This window comes from Telmatherina bonti (genome assembly GCF_933228915.1).
Source record: "Telmatherina bonti genome assembly, chromosome: 11".
Classification (NCBI taxonomy): Eukaryota; Metazoa; Chordata; class Actinopteri; order Atheriniformes; family Telmatherinidae; genus Telmatherina; species Telmatherina bonti.
In genome coordinates, this window is record NC_136629.1 from 19,102,583 (window position 1) to 19,119,137 (window position 16,555).

The 16,555-nt window shown below is 37.8% G+C and overlaps 1 protein-coding gene across 1 annotated transcript in view; it reads right to left on the bottom strand.

Annotated features, from left to right (window-relative positions):
- The window catches only part of cdh23 (cadherin-related 23), a gene marked incomplete at both ends in the record, with an annotated part of 158,298 nt that overhangs the window by 100,691 nt on the left and 41,052 nt on the right, over positions 1 to 16,555 (bottom strand). The gene's annotated exons all lie outside the window — the stretch shown is intronic.

Below are 16,555 nucleotides of genomic sequence, written 5' to 3' on the forward strand. Positions count from 1 at the left end.
AAATCCTCTTGTTGGGAAATATTTGCTGCACCTTATTGTCTGTTAATATAAACAGCACTTCGCCTTGCTGTCCACATAATTACCTTGGCTATGAAAATGCTAGGAATGAAGTCATATCAGCTGGAAAAAAGACAGTAATAAAAAAGCCATCTGATTTAGTCATAACTGCTAATACCTGCCATATTAACAACTAAAGAGACCACTTTATAAACAAATACAGTTCCATCTTGTCTTGGCTTCTATATGACTTTGACAAACATTTTGATTAATTGGAATTTTATCTTAAAACAGCCACACACACTGTTAATAGGAAATGAGAAGTCCTGTAGATGGAAGAAAAACCAGTTGTGCTTACGAGCAAAAAAGCACTTGGGGGGAAATACCCTAACAACACTCCTATTCTCTTCCTCTCTTTTTCAACCCCACATTCACCTTTGCACACATTTCAGAATGTGTGGCTTTGTTTTCTGCCAGGGGGGAGCTTCACCACATGGGGAGGTTATGGTGCTGAACTGATCTGGGCCAAAGCTTAAGTAACACAAAAAGAAGGCAGCTGACCCCACAGTCTCTCTCTCTCCGCTAGTGTCAGGGAAATATGGAAGTGTATTTGCATGTGTGTGTGTGTGTGTGTGTGTGTGTGTGTGTGTAAGTGTGTTTGTATGTGTGTGTACATAATTACAGTCGGAATGTGCCAAAGTCCAGGGATAGGTGGATGTGATTGCTTTGGTAACAGCACATCACATGGATGTTGGTTTGAAGACTGTGTTTATGAATGATGAGAATGTTTGTGGATCTATGGATTTATCATATTTTTATATCTGTAAAGATGTGTTTGGGCATTATAAGTGACCTGAACCTGTTGAGTATCTCTCCACTGACAGCTGCTGAGCAGAAAGAGTAAACCCTCCACTTCTGCTTCCCCTCACACTTGACTTGAGTCTCAGTCACTTTTCCAAGCTGCAGCATTGTCAGTGAAGCAGAAGCTAATTTTATAGATGTCTACTGAGTTGTTGTTGCTTTCTTTTTTGACAATCTAAAAAGTAAACAAACGTACAACGTTTGGCAGATGTTTTACACCGAATGCCCTTCATGACGCAACTCGCTGCATTTATCCAGACTTGGAACCACCACTAGGGCAACAATCATGTCACTCTTGGGGCTGCAGCAGCGTACGGGAGCAGGACTCGAACTGTAAACCATCAGGTCACAAGATAAACAGCTCTACCACATGAGCCTTTAAATTGCTACTGAGTGCAGTAACAGAATTACTAATCTACACCCCCATAAAATTATTTGCATTTTGATAATCATTGAACCTGTTATCCTTTATTAATTATGCTTGTCATGTTGTCTGTTTACAAGAAATCTGGAAACAGTTCTGAAAGTACCCCACAGCTTATAGCGTCACACCAGAGCACAGGAACAAATTAAATGGAGGGGAAAAAAAACCTACTGGAGGCAAATAGTTAGATCATATTTGGGTATTTTTCTGTTATTTTGTGCAGACTGACAAGAATACAGCAGTATCTGTTTAAGGCATAAATGTCTACATTATCGACTTTGCTTTGATGTCAAGGAGATGGATAGCTAAGCAACTGGTGAGTCGGTGTGTGTTGGGTTACGCTTTTCTTTTGAGGATGAGACTGGAATGCACGTAGGCAAATGCAAAGCGTCTTTTCCTTCCCCTGCAGCATGCTGGTTTCTATCTTTCTGAACAGCAACCTGTAATACAATGACTCATTAACACCGCCCAGTGTCAAAGGCCTTAAGGTGCAATACACAGCATTACATGCTGATATGCAAACACACATAAACACCTGTTTTGATCTGCAGAGGCCGTGTTCAAAGCAGTTAAGCAAAAAGAGTTCAAAGCTTTGCTGAGAAGTACAGATGACCAACTCCCACTGGTATCTATCAGTGTGCCAGTGGTACTTCTTAGCAGTGGGCAGGTCAGGATCAGCTTTGAAATATGTTTTTGGACTCTCACCACTCATTTTAGATGGAATCAAAATTGGACCAACAGACGCTCACATTATTTATACCAATTTTTTTCCCTTGTTTTCCTTGAAACAATCAAGGTCACAATGCTCGGCCTGCATAAGTGGTGCATTTTCATTTTAAGAGCAAAACACAAAAGCAGCCTACTTAAACAGTTGCCTTGGATTGTCAACCCTTTGTGATAAATTCTCTGCATTTCACAGCAGTCTATAAATGCAGCAAAGCTGGTATTATGTTCTTAGCAGCTCAGTATGCAGCTCATTAGAGAGCAAAGAGCCATCACACATATAGTCTTTACTCTGCTTGCATACCTTCCATTGGGCCTAGATACCTTTGCCATCAAGACATTGATTGGGTGATCAGGAGCAAAATACTAGGGAGTGAATTGTTCTGCTTTCATTAACCTCTGAGGCTGCCAAACAACCTCCCCATCAATGAGACAGACAATAAAAAATACCAAGCAAAGACTGGCAAGAGCAGTAACTACTGAGCTGGATACGACTGCAGGCTGGTTTTACAATACTGCCGGTGTCGCTACCTATTCTTTCACAAGTACAAAAGCCAAATGGTTTGTCATGGCTCATATTCCTGCATATATGCCTTGACAGCTCTTTGTAGCTTCTGAAAAAGTGAGGGCTATTTCTGCAAGGAAGAATGTTAAGTAGTGAGACAGTTGAAGAGGGATGAAGAGCGTTCCCTGCTGTGCCTTATCTGAAGTGCACTGCAGGAATCACCCTCTTTTCCCTCTGAAAGTTCCCACTAATGGAAGACGAAGAGGAGACACATACCACAGAGAGATATAGAAGGAATCGAGGAAAACAGACATTTAAAGGAGGAGCGTGGGATATTTTGGCAGACTATTTAGATTAATCTTTTTGACGATAAGCTAAGCGCTTAAATTTTTATCTAGTAATTATAAGCATTTCACCAAATAAATTACTTCTGAAATTCAAAAATACTTCATATATGATAAGCAAAGTTGTGGTTTATTATGCAGACAGGTTATTTTATGTTTGTATCAATTGAATGTGGGAAAGAAATGTAAAGGGACTTTGAAGAAGTTCAGGTTGTACATGAATTAGTTACAAACTAGTGTAAACTCCATTCCTGGGCTTATTACAGTAAAATGAAAACAAACAAACAACAATAAAAAAAAAAAAATAAAAAAAAATACAAAACTCCTCAAGTCACAAAGTTCAACAAATTCGCTACAAGTTAGAATTGTGCTACAACCCATGGAGCCACAGAGGAGTGTAAGAAATGACTTAATCGATGAAACTTTCCAGGAGCATCATGGGTACCATCTGAAAAAGGAAAAAGTCTGGACATTCAATGACTTTTCTGAATTGGTCGCTCAGCCAACTTTGGAAATGGGCAAGAAGGGCATTGGTCACGCAAATGACCACAATCCCAATGGTCACTGTGACTGCGAATTTGAGATTCTCTGCAGAGATGGAAGAGGCTTTACAGGGACAGTCATCCCTGCTGCATTTAATCAATCAAGCCTCTCCAATGTCATTGCAAAGGAAGTTACAGATAACAGCAATCACACATAACAGTCCCAACAGCATAAAACAAGGTTTTTGAACCTGAGTCCACAATCTATACCACAATCATACATTTGGTGAAAAATATAGATCTGCTCCTTACTTGATTACCTAAATATCAGTTTGCAGTATGTGACAGTGATCAGTTCTCTGGAACGAGGAGTTTTTTTTATTTATTTATTTATTTTTTTAATTAAAACTGCACCTGGCTGATTCAGCATTTCAACACTTTCGATCACAGAATATAAACAGCTGGACACAACCTGCTGCAGATGGTTCTGATTGACACAAGTGGTATAATTTCCAGTGAAAAATCAGGGGAGACAAATGATACCTATAAAGATTAATGATAGATCAGAAACACAACTAATAATGATGCTACATAAAAGTAAATCAAGGGTCATGCCATACTCAGGGTCTACACATACTATGTAGCCTTGACGCAATGGTAGGAATATTCAACATAAACTGAATAAGTGTGATTACTGTCTAAGCCTACTGCAAGTATAAAGGATGAAGAAGAGTGTCATAAAAAAGACTAATAACTGACTTATTCTATAGTCATTTAGCTGATGCTTTTATCCAAAGCGCCTTACATACACGCTAATACCATGATAGGCACATCGGGGGGGCAACTTAGGGTTCAGTGTCTTGCCCACGGACACTTCAGCACATAGTCAGGGGAAGCTAGGGATTGAACTCCCAACTCCCCAGTTACAAGCTGACTGCTCTTCCTCCTGAGCTACAGCTGCCCTTAGAGTTGCAAGATGACAACAAAACAAAGACTGAGAAGGAGGACAGACAGAAGAAAGAAAACAAGGATGAAGATGTGAACAAATCAAAGTCAGAGTCTGCCACAAACAGCAACATGATGCTTCTAATAAAGAATAAAGGCTCATGTCTACTTATAATGGTGTCTTTATGGTGTGTCTGCTTTGTTGTCTCATAGGTTGACAGCAGCAGGCTGCATTATTCCAGTGAACCAGGTTTCATGTTCTCTGTCAAAGTGAGACTTCTAGGGTCCCAGAGAGTCAAAGTTGGACAGACTTTAGGTCTATGCCGCTGTGGGACCTTAAGAGGTAACAGACTGGAGTCCACCGAGGGCTTGTGCTGTGTAATGGATTCAGCTTTCTCCTTTAGGAGTCATTGAGAGAACGCGAGCAGGATTCATGGTAAGAGATGGGGTACTGTATAATAATAGTTCAGTATTTTTTTTGTCACTTTTAATGCCAGAACTAAAGCCAAATTCATTCAGCCTGCAGCGTGAAGGCAAATTATACTCTTGAGTTATACAAGCTAAAAGCCCAAATTTGTGTATGATTTGTTCAAAACATTATGCAAATACCCAAACATAACTTTTGTAATGGAGACGTGAATAGGGTTCTGTTAAAAGCATAGTTAGAAGAAACAGAAAAAGGCTAGATGCATTTTCTCAATTTCTGGGCACTTTATTTTACATTTTTCTTTAAAGATCAAGTATTTAAAAAGAACTTAAATCTCTTACATCTGTAGCATGTCATTGTTGTTCATTTAAAATAAAAAATACTAATACCTGTGCTTTCTACTTGTCTTTGTCTCCAAGGAAATGTAGAATAATATCATCAGCTGCAGAACTGATAACACATTGCTTATTCTTCTTTAAAACACATGGAGGATAAAGACTGCTCCATCGCAGCAGATTGGTATTCATCTGTTTAGCACATACTTCACATGTTCACAGCCAAAGTCAAACTGAGATTCTGTATTTCTGCAAAATGATACAAAATAAACTACTTCGAACATATGTGAGCATGCTTCTCCATGCTTAAGTACTGTCCTTAATATGGCCAGGTTTAGCTTCTCGTGGTGCATTTATAACAACACAGATACTGCATTGATTTTGTGCTCAGAGAATCTTCTGCATTCAACTTGAGATTTCTAACCAAATGGTCCATAGATCACCTCTGATAGGCAAAGATAGCTGCTCTGCAAAATACAGTAATGTAATATTGATTGTGCCTGTAACAATTTGATTTTATTTACCAATAAATGCAAACAGTTTTAGGTGGCAAAAGAATCAAATTTAGTAGAGGAGATTGGTTTTATGATGGTAAATATGTTGGCATGGAACTTAAGTGAACTTAGATGTCTTGAATGGATGTGTTTAATTTTGTACAACGAAATAACATAAAGTCTGAGGGAGTCTTTCTAACAAAAGTTTTCCGCTCTAGAATGACCCTAGCCTACGAAACCAAAAACAACCAGAAAACATTTGCAAATAAGCACTAAATAAAAGATGATGCTTATATCTATAACAAGAACGAAATGAATGAGCAACCAGACAACTGATCAACTTGATCCTCAATCTGGAATCGTGAAGTCCTGCTTATACTGTAGCTTGTAATGGCCACAAATCCAGCAGCGCCCTGCTGACTTACTGAGGAGCCTGCCTCAAAAATCAGTCTTTGGCATACATTGAATTCAAGCTAACCTTTTATTCAACTTGGTAAGACCAATGGCAAAACCTTAAGACTTTTGATCCTTTGCACTTATTTTGTCATAAATGTTAAAGAGATGGTGATTTGAAGGGGCAGTGCTTGCGCTTTGCCCCCCTGCTGCTTGTAGCTTCAGAGGCCCAACTGTTTCATACAATAGAACCACGATTACTCCTTCACCGCTTGCAAGGTTCTCGGTTCCTCCCCAGCTGTCTGCTCTCCGCTTCCAACCCAGCAGGCATGTGATTACACCAGCTCTGTTCACCCTTTCATTTCCTGCCTCTCTTAGCCGCTGTCCCTCCATCATCGCCTCCCACATGTGACCCCTTGTCCTGCTTCTGCTTGTATTGTTCAGACTTCTGCGAGGGAATGTATTGCGAATGAGAAGAAAAATTTGGCAAAGTAATTAGCAAGTGCGGTAAGCTAAGTGGGAAAAATATTTTAAATGAAAATGTCTTATTTAATACATTGTAATATATTCAAAAGTTTATATCTGGTGTATATACATACATAGAGGTTTGGAGAATGTGCAAAGGCACTTGAAATCAAAGATTGACTGTCAAGGCTAAAGTGAGTTATAAGTTTAATGAATATAAATCATTCATTAAGGGATGACATCTGAATAACCGAATCTGTTGAATTATTTACTTATTTGAGGAAACTATACGTCAAAACCTTTTATTTATCATTAAACCAAAAGAAATGCTAACTTTACTTTAATACTGAAATAAAAAAAAGTTCTGAACCATGGATATATATCCTTATAATTTATATATAAATACCCAAATTCATCATAAGCTGATGAACAAGTGAGGCTGGGATGATGGTAATACCTTTGCAGTATGCAGCTTTGGCACAGATGCTGAAGCTATGAATTGCAAGGCCAAAATTAATCTTAGAAATGACACATAAAGACATTTTTCACATCTGAAATTAGCTTATCAATAATTCACTGATATTGAAACGAGACTAAAAGTCCTTCATTTGCATGGTTTCTATAGTTAATAGAGGAAATTTATACCAAAATGATTTATGACCTGTTGAAAAGCTGCAGAGTTGTTTAGCTAGCTTTAAAAATGCATGATTCTCCAGACAGACACAGTAAGCATGGAATTGGTGTTTTGGCTCATGTGAGGACCTCTATGAATATGATTCTGATGCAGGCTTATAGTACACTGGCTTTAGGGTATCCCAAGCATTACAATGGTGATTTAGTTCCTCAATTCTTTCCAGAACTGCCAAAAAAATGTCCAAGACACACTCCTATCTCAGTGTGTTGCATGAGGATTAAACTGAGAAGCCTTGCACTTAGACTAACTGATCCTAGTTACACAGACAGGCACCTTATTTTCCACCACGTCTTAGTGAAATTTATGTAGCAAATATGTAAAAGAAACTCACATGTGCAAATACTCTGTGTATACGAGTAAAACTGACTGTTTCAGAGGCATGTTGAGGATACTCTGAAAAGCTGTAATTTTTTTTAACAGTCCTTTCTGTCTGGAGTTTGAAGGTTCTTCTCAAGCGTGTACGGTTTCATTCCAGGTATTTCTCTCACAGTCATAAAACATGCATGATAGGCTGATAGGAAGCCGGTCCTGGTTTAGTGTGAGTGTACACGGTTGTTTTTCTTGTTTGTCCCCATGCTGGCCCTGTCATGAGACTACAGATCTGTCAAGGGTGGAAAGGGCATAGAAAATGTATAGATACAAAATGAAAGAAAGAAAGAAAGAATGCATGCATGAATGAATGAATGAATGAATGTATGAAAAATTCTAAGACACAATGCACACATATTGTGACAACACCTCCCAAAAGAGTCCTGTACTTCAAAGATGTTTATTTTATTAAAAAATGTATAACTCAGTCATCAACTCATGGTCAAATAGTCTTGGTTTAAAAGCAGGAAGATGGCCTTAAACAATGACAAACAGCTTATAAACAAATGGAAGGTTTACAGAACCTATTAATGTTCATCTTCAACATAAAATGACCAAAAAGTTTTTTTTATTTTTTTTATTTTTTATACTTTACTTGCTTCCTTTCATGTGATTTTTTAAAAAAGTTTCCTCTTAAAAGGCAGTTTTCCTGGCCAGTTAAAATGTTTTTTTAAACCAAATGATCCATGACATACTTTTAATGAAATATTTATGCTCTAAGAGTGAATATCACTCAGTAAAGTGAGACAGAATATGATGTAGGAAGATGTTATACATGTTTATATCTACATGCTTTTCAGAGAGAAATGAAGGATTGCAAAATTGTTTCCTTTTCTCTTTAGAATATTTGATTATTCTTATGTATTCTCAACTTGTTTTATTTTATTTTTCTCTAGTCTATTGTCGGAGAAACCATTCAAGTTCACTTCTGCTTTTTCAAACCTGCCTCCTGTGCTTGGCTCCTCTCTCTCCTGAACTGTGACATTAACCTTTCCTTGGCAAGTCATTTGACCTCCTGTACCCAATGGATTTCTGTTAAATTGGTCAGGAAGACATAATGCTTCACGTATAGTAATATGGACCAAGTCTTTGTGAAGTGTACAGAAAGTGATGGCAAAAAATGTCTTCCATTATAACTTCCTTTCTTTCCATCTTGCTTTTTCACTTGTTTCCACTCTTTGGCCTGGCGGAGCAAATTTCTTGGGAAGCACTCAGCCGCACAAAATGATTCCACACCAACAGACAGCAAGATGAGCGAGGCAAGGACAGCTTTTGAATGAGGGTGTGCATGTTAGAAAGAAAGACCGAGCATGTGTATAAGTGCTACGCAATCATACTTTTAACTTTAGCAACTATAAGTAGGTTTTTATTTATTAATTTAATTTTGCATAAAAAACAATAAAAGAAACATAAAAGAATGACATTGAACAGTCAAATTTTTCCATATTGGTTAAAATGGCAAATGAGATTTACTATTACAATGACACAGTTGACAATCTACAGTATTTAAGATAGCAGCAGAGTTCTGTAGTAGAAAATCTACACAGGTAGTGGAGGGTCTTCATGAGGACAAACAATAATGTGTGGGTTGATATGTATGGAAAGGGGCTTCTATCAATAAGGAAAATAAATCAAATCTTTATCACCTAATCAGTCTTCCTCCCCAACTGCCTGACCTCAGCCTCCCTGTCAGAGCTCATGGCTGACTGCTTCCAAAGAGCTGGAGCTGTTTGTTTAAATGTAAAGGTAATCAGGCCCAGCATGCCGCAGGGATCCACACAGCCAGAGAGACAGGTGGGTTGATCCCTGGGGAAGGGTACAAGGACGGGCCAAATCAGCAAGTTTTGTACCCTCTTTCTGTTATGAGGTGCTATCCATATCAATTCAGAGAACCGAAACTGGGACTTAAAATGTGTTTTCGAGCTTTATTGAAAGGGGCACATGTGTTTATCATGTTTAAACTGCAGATATTTGGTGCCATTTAAAAAAAAGTTGTTCCTCTGGTGTCGGAGAAATTCTGGGGACACAGTGACATGGTTGTGTTGAAATACACAATGATACATTTCATGACAGTTTACTGATGAAAAATTAAAATACCTCTTTTACTTGTGAACTTCATAGCTGGCTAAAATGAGATTTGCTGCTTTTAAAGTTTTACTCAGGACAAACAGGTTTCTTTCCTTAAATCCTTAAATGTTCTTTATGTGATTAGTTATTGGTTGAATCTCAGGTACACAAATGTTTAAAATAAGGTTGATGAGCTAAAAAAGAATAAAGTTATGGAAATAAGAAGAAGGGAAAACGTACATGGAAAAGGACAAATATTAAATATGCTTGACTGCTAATGCAGAAGAAGAGCCAGCATTCTTTAACTCCAGCATATGTATTTTTTTCTTTTTCAGTTCAACAAAACCAAAGTGAAGAGTATTTCTGTCAAAACCATGACATGATGTGAACTAGAATAGTCACCTTCTGTAGTTTAAAATGTTTTTTTGAAATCAGAATAAAATAAAATTTACTCAAAGTGATATCTGTGTATGTATCTCTTTATAGAATATTTGCAACAACAACATACAGTTTAAGTTAGCAATGCTGTCTCTAGTTCTAAATTTATTTTCAGGCATGCATTGAAATGAATCAAGCAAATCAAATACTTTAAAATAAGGTTTGGGCAACACTGCATAACTTTTTTATACTTAAAAACTCAGCCCTGGGAATCACATGACAGCTGGATTTAGCTTAATCGCACTGCATCACAACTAGATATCAGCACATTGACCATTGTTGAATGTGCACCATGATCATTAAATAACACAAAAAGGCATTATCAGAAGAAGAGAAGAAAAAAGAGAAAGTTAGAGTTAGAAAAAAGACAATAAACAAGATTGGACCAACTTTTATGTCCTAGAGAGAGCTCAGAGAAGAGACAGGATACAAGACTAATGCAATAGTACCGAATGAATAATATTTATAAAATACCTCCCCACCTCCTTTTTTTGAAGACAAACCTATTTCAGCATATGAATTTATATGAACTTAATATTGCTCATCTCTAATTTTTATACGTTATTGTTTTCTTTACATACTTGATGATGTGTATCTTATCTGTTTATTAAAATATATGTGATTTATTTAGGAATAAATCAGTCTGACAAAAAGAGTCTCATTAATGTTTTTCTGTCAGAAGCTGCCAATATAACTTGAGAGTAGAGCCAGAGGCAACTCTAACTATCCACAATAATTTTTTCCCATGTCCAGAAATGAATATTATGGAACCTGGTAAGAAGGCAAACAGGGATTAAATTTCATATATTTATTTGAAAGTCAAATTGACATACTGTAATTCACTAATAGTTAATGTATGGCAGGGAAATGTAAATGATAAAACCGATTTGCTTTTGCTTCAAACAGAGAATTTTTGGTTTTCCTAATTTTTCTTTTCTTCACAACTTCTCTTTTTTATGAAGTCATATTTAAAAAAAAAAAGAATTAAATGCAAATCAGAATAGCGCTGATTATCATATAAACGGCTGTTGCCAAGGGGGCTGAGATACTGGCTTTATTTATTTATTTTGTCACATTTTTCATGGTCCCCCATAAAACTCTGACTTTAATCAGTCCACACTTTCTTTTAAAGACATAGGGGAATCTGGGAATAGATGAAGGAAGCTTTTCTGTTTATGGATGTATGCAGGCAGTTTGTATTTTTGTTTCAATGTTTTCATATAAGTATAAAACCAAGAGCAGGGAACACACTGACAGCTTCGTTTACTTTGAATATGCTCTCGCTGATCATTGCTAAATTAGCCAAGTGGTGTCTACTCTTGTCAATCAGCATGTTTCATTTTTCACAGACAATGAGAGCAATTACCTGTAAGGTACACATCTGGAGCAACATCACAAATCCTTGTAAACCAATGCTGAGGGGCAATTGTACAGGCTTTTAAACTCAGCTGGATTGTGTTTGCTGCCACTTACCAGTGACTGATTTGATCTAATTGGGACTGAATTCTCAAGGAATAAGTGGAAGGTTGTTTCAACATTTACTTTAAACAAACATGAATAAAATAGATTATGAGAAATCGAGAGAAGAGATTTTATCAAGCCCCACTTGAGTGAGAAAGCCAGAAACTGATTTCCATAAAGTGGCTTAATCAAAAAAGAAAAAAAAGAAATAAACTACAGTGAAGAGGAGTAGCTCACATGTGTCCTTTTATTTGTGATATGAAGGCTTCTTTCACACTGCAGGAAGCTGCAAATAATCTAACCAGACAACTGATCTTTGTTTTTCATACAAGGCCTGGATTATGTGGGTCTACCATGCATTTTAAATAATTATTGAGAGCCGAGCCGACCATCTTACAACCCGAAAAGGCATTAGAGCTGACTACAATCGTGATGCCACCCCAAGAAGAGACAACAGACCCGGGTCTGATATTTAACATAGATTTATTACAAAAACAAACAGCCATTTATGCACACGGTCGCTCCGAGCAACAATGTAGTGACCAAAATACACAACTTAAAGTGGACCTAAATGCACATTTCAGTCTAATTGATTTTAATATGCAAGTCAAGAAGGGCAAGACATAAGCAAGTCTTTTTCACAAACCCCTTCATTCATTTTGTGTTGATCCTCTCAGATCAGTCTGCCAGAAACACATGCAAACAGAGAAAGCTCCGCCCTCTGTCCTGACTGGGCTTCTTCTGATTGGTCAACTGCTAGGAGTAGTTATGCTAAGCAGTGAAGGTGGGTGTGGCTGTCTTTTCATGAGCGTGCACAACCTAGAGAAGATGATCAATCACTGAGTCCCTTCCCCGGGATGTCACCAAAATTTCGAAGTAGAAAAAACTCTCTCAAACAAATCGTTTCTGGAGCCGAATGTGGAGAGGGCTGGAAAACAAACATGCCTTTAGGTGATAAGCATAGCATAATAGAGCCCCTTGAATGTCTTTGGATTGTGGGAGGAATCTGGAGTACCCGTAGAGAACCCACACATACACAAGGAAGACATGCAACTTCACAACGAAATCCCCCTGTTCGACCCTCCCACTGCCAAGACTAACGAACTGCAGTGTAAAAGTTACTGTAGAGGCTATCTCATCTCAACAACATCATATGGGATTCAATGCACTCTACCATTCAATAGATACCTTACTCTCTTTCCCTCACTGCCTTCTGTTCTATTGCCTTCGATTTACTTCACTGTGAACTTTATAGTCTTGAATCTCCTTTCTGCAGTTTGGTGCTGTAAGTACTCTGCACATTCAGCTTCTCCTTCTCTCTGTAGCTTGCGCAGGGGTATCATGAGAGCAGATGGTACAGCACTTCCATGAGTCTTATGTCTCAAATGTATTTTTGCACAAACACCCACTCACACACTTACACAAATGCAAACATAATACACAACCATTGCAATAATTAGACATTTTTAACATAAGTTATATGTAATAGACAATATGTTAAACACTGAAACCAGAAATACCATTGTTTCTTTAATATATATGCTTTTTCAAAGTTGATGCAAGCTCCTGCGATCAAGCAAAATAGGCACCTTCTTCTTCTTTTATTTCCAATTTAACATCTGGTTTGATTTATTTATTCACATTTCAGGTCCAATTTAAAAAAAAAAAAACCTGATCTTTACATCTTGCCTTGCTAAAGAAAACCATGCAGACACAGAAAACCTAATGACACCAATTTGATCCACATTTTTCCTTCACATCTATGTATTTAATAAAAATCTGCCCAACAGAGGATGATAAAATGAGTCATTTTGTGATGAAACAGCACGCGCAATGCAAACATTAATGCAAGAAAATCTCCTTAGTTGCAGAAAACAATTGTATTCAAAATAAGCTGCCAGCATTACAACTGGCGAAACAGTTGCCTCATGCAAGAAAGAACTATAAACTCTATACTTTAATGATCTGAGCCCAGGCCAGAAATATAAGAAAGACTTGTATTTTGCAAAGTAAACCTAATGCTGGACTTAAAGAAACTAAGAGAACACTGCAAAGAAACTACTACTGGAGCCTGTGTGCAATCCTTTTGCAATGCTCTGCTATATAAAAGTATCAAACACAAGCAAACAAAGAAAAAAAATACTGCATTCACAGGGCAGATTAGAACGAGTAGAAAAAATATGCCACTTCACTCTCAGAGCAAAGTGTAACCGATATTACAGTGTTTTTAGGCTCTATTTAAACTACAGAATGATGGACAACTAAAATAAAAAGGTTGTACTAATAACACCAATACAGAATGCCAACGTGTGTAATTTTCTCTTGTATAAAATGGATCATTAGGTGACAATTGGCATTTCCTACAACAAAGAAACATCTGCTATACAACTATGCAGCTATGCAAGCATCCCATCCTTCCTCTTTTTCTCTCTCCGTTTATCTCAATAAGTAGAATTAGATCTTGTCAGATTAAATCAATCTTAGTGATGAAACATGGCATCAGCTATGTAGAACTAAACATAATCAGAGGAATGTCAAAGACTTTAAAGTCTATCTTAATACACTTATTTTCCTTCTGACGTTTTGTATTAGTAGAAACTCAGTTTCATATTTCTCTTCTGATGTGACTTTATTACAATCCATTGGCCTCTGCCTCTCTTTAAAGGAGAGTCTTAATTATCCCCTCCAGTTGTGCTTTTCTCAGACTCCCCTGTGACCCCACCTTTTCTATAAGCCTGCTCCTGGCATGGCAGAGAGGAAAGAGTTGAAGAAAGGGAGGATAGGAGCAGTTGAATGCACAACTCATTTATACATCAAAGCCCTTATGTTGGGGACACCATAGAACAGTGAGCCAAGGAGGAGGTGGAGAGGACAAGAAGGGTTTTACTGGGAAGAGGAGGAACCTCAATCATGATTGAAGCTATCCGATTTAGATTATATTTAAGCGGAAGTAGAGATTTGTGTGATGAAGGAATATTACTTTTCTTTAAATGTGGAGCTGCATAAAGTACCCATTAGCTGCTAGCACTTTTGCTTCTGTAGGCAGCATTTAAACTAATTATACCTCCAAAAGTCACAGTGGTTCAAATTTATGCTATGGTATATATATGATACAACTTCACACTGCATCACACTGCATCAAATTGCATCAATCATCTGAGTCTATAAGGGATTGTTACAAGCGTGTTAGATAGCTCACAACTTCTGCAAAGATTGAAATGATGGACCATGTTTGTGCTTTCCCAGACTCGTTACTCATTTTTAAGGTGTTATAGTTTGTATTTTGGGATTAATGTGCAGAATTGTGAATAATATCTGATCAGTAACAGGATATAATTGAGCAATCAATGACAGTTTTTACTTGATTTAATTCAAATAGATTTAAACAAAAACTAAATGCTGTGATGGAAATGATCTTAAATCCACTTTTTAAGTGGAGCAGTGAAGATGTTTTACAATAAAATGTCCCAAATAAGATCTGACTAACTACATGTAAGCTGTTTTCACACATGAATACTGGAGGTTTTCAGAAGAAAAGACTGATCCATCTTTATCCACAGTTGCCGCTTCACCAAGCAGATCACAGTGGGAGACTATCTGCTTTAGATGCATTTTCCTGGCAGGAAATGCAATGGACTAGATGCAATGGTGGAGCATGTATGAACATGCAGGAGGCAGCATGCAATGCTGAAATTAAGCTGTAGAAACAGATGTATTTTCTTTACAACTCACAGAGAATATCAAAGGAGGCTCCTTGATATTACTACTGTATATCCATATACAGCCACGATAACAGGAAGTGAGTGGAAAGCAGTGTACAGATCAGCACAAAACACCTGTGCTCACATGCACAAAGGGCTGGGTCTAGACTCTAGACTATTTGCTGACAAACGCATTCACAGCCTCACCTGCTGATATAGAGATTTTTTTTAGGGGTCTAGGTGGAAAAAATCTGCAGAAATTCCAAAGTAAAATTATTTATGCTCTCTTGTGCTGCTGCTTCGGAACATCTGTTAAAGATTTCAGGACCTCGGTGCGTGTGTTAACTGACAACCTAAAAATGAGGCAGATATCTATGAGAGATTGGCTGAGCTTTAACATCTGTCTGCCACATTAATTAGTTAGAGCTTTTTTGTGTTATGCTTTTCATGTATGCAAATATGTAAATTAGATAACTTGAAGTCAATCATGTTTTCAATGCGCTGCAGCTGTGTCCCAATTCAGGGTCAACACAATTCAGAGTGCAAATTTATCGGCCACATACGTCAAAGTGGCACACCAAGCACTGTCACATTTGAGAAAAAAATGTTTTTTTAAGAATCTGCAACCATGGTTACAGAAGCAGTGAAGGTATGGTGGTGATGTGTGTGTGTGTGTGTGTGTGTGTGTTGTTTATACTGTGATACAGAGAGACCCAGCGAAAGACCCATCTAAGAATCATTGAGTCATTTACATTATGCCAAATGGAGCGCTGGTGAGGTTTATGGCACGGATTGCAGCCGAACAAATATTTTCCACATATTTATTTTCGTACCTCTTCAGCAGAGCATTGTCCCTATAACTATGCAATCACATATAAAAAACAAAACAAAAAAAAAAGAAAAAATAAACTGACAAAAATGAGAAGCAGCACCCTGCCTCTCTTTTTCCCATCTGTATACTCATGACCGTAAACACAACAAGCTTCAAAATATGAAGGGACTGACAGGAAGCATAACTGTCTTTTATGTCAGCAAAACCTTGTCAGAATTCACAATTGTGCTGAGATAGTATTAGAGAGAGTGAGAGAGAGAGAGAGAGAGAGAGAGGGAGAGCCAAAGGCAGGGTGGTAGTCAGTGTGGAGGCAGAGGGAGGACTGCTCACTTGAAAGAAAGGGAACGCCAGGTTGATTTATTCAAAGAGTGAGGAGTGGGTGAATCAAACTTTAATGGCTTTTGGGAGCTCAAGCGGTCCTCTCTCCCCCTTCAATGTTGCCCCTAACTCGGTCTCTCCGTCTGTGCTTTTACTTCCCTTACTCTTTTCCTCCTCACCCTACCTTTCTGAGCTCGTCTCCAAAATATACTATGTGTCACTCACAAACATGGGCCCTCCCTTTCTTGACAGCAAAATCTGCACCTTTGAATGGAACAGA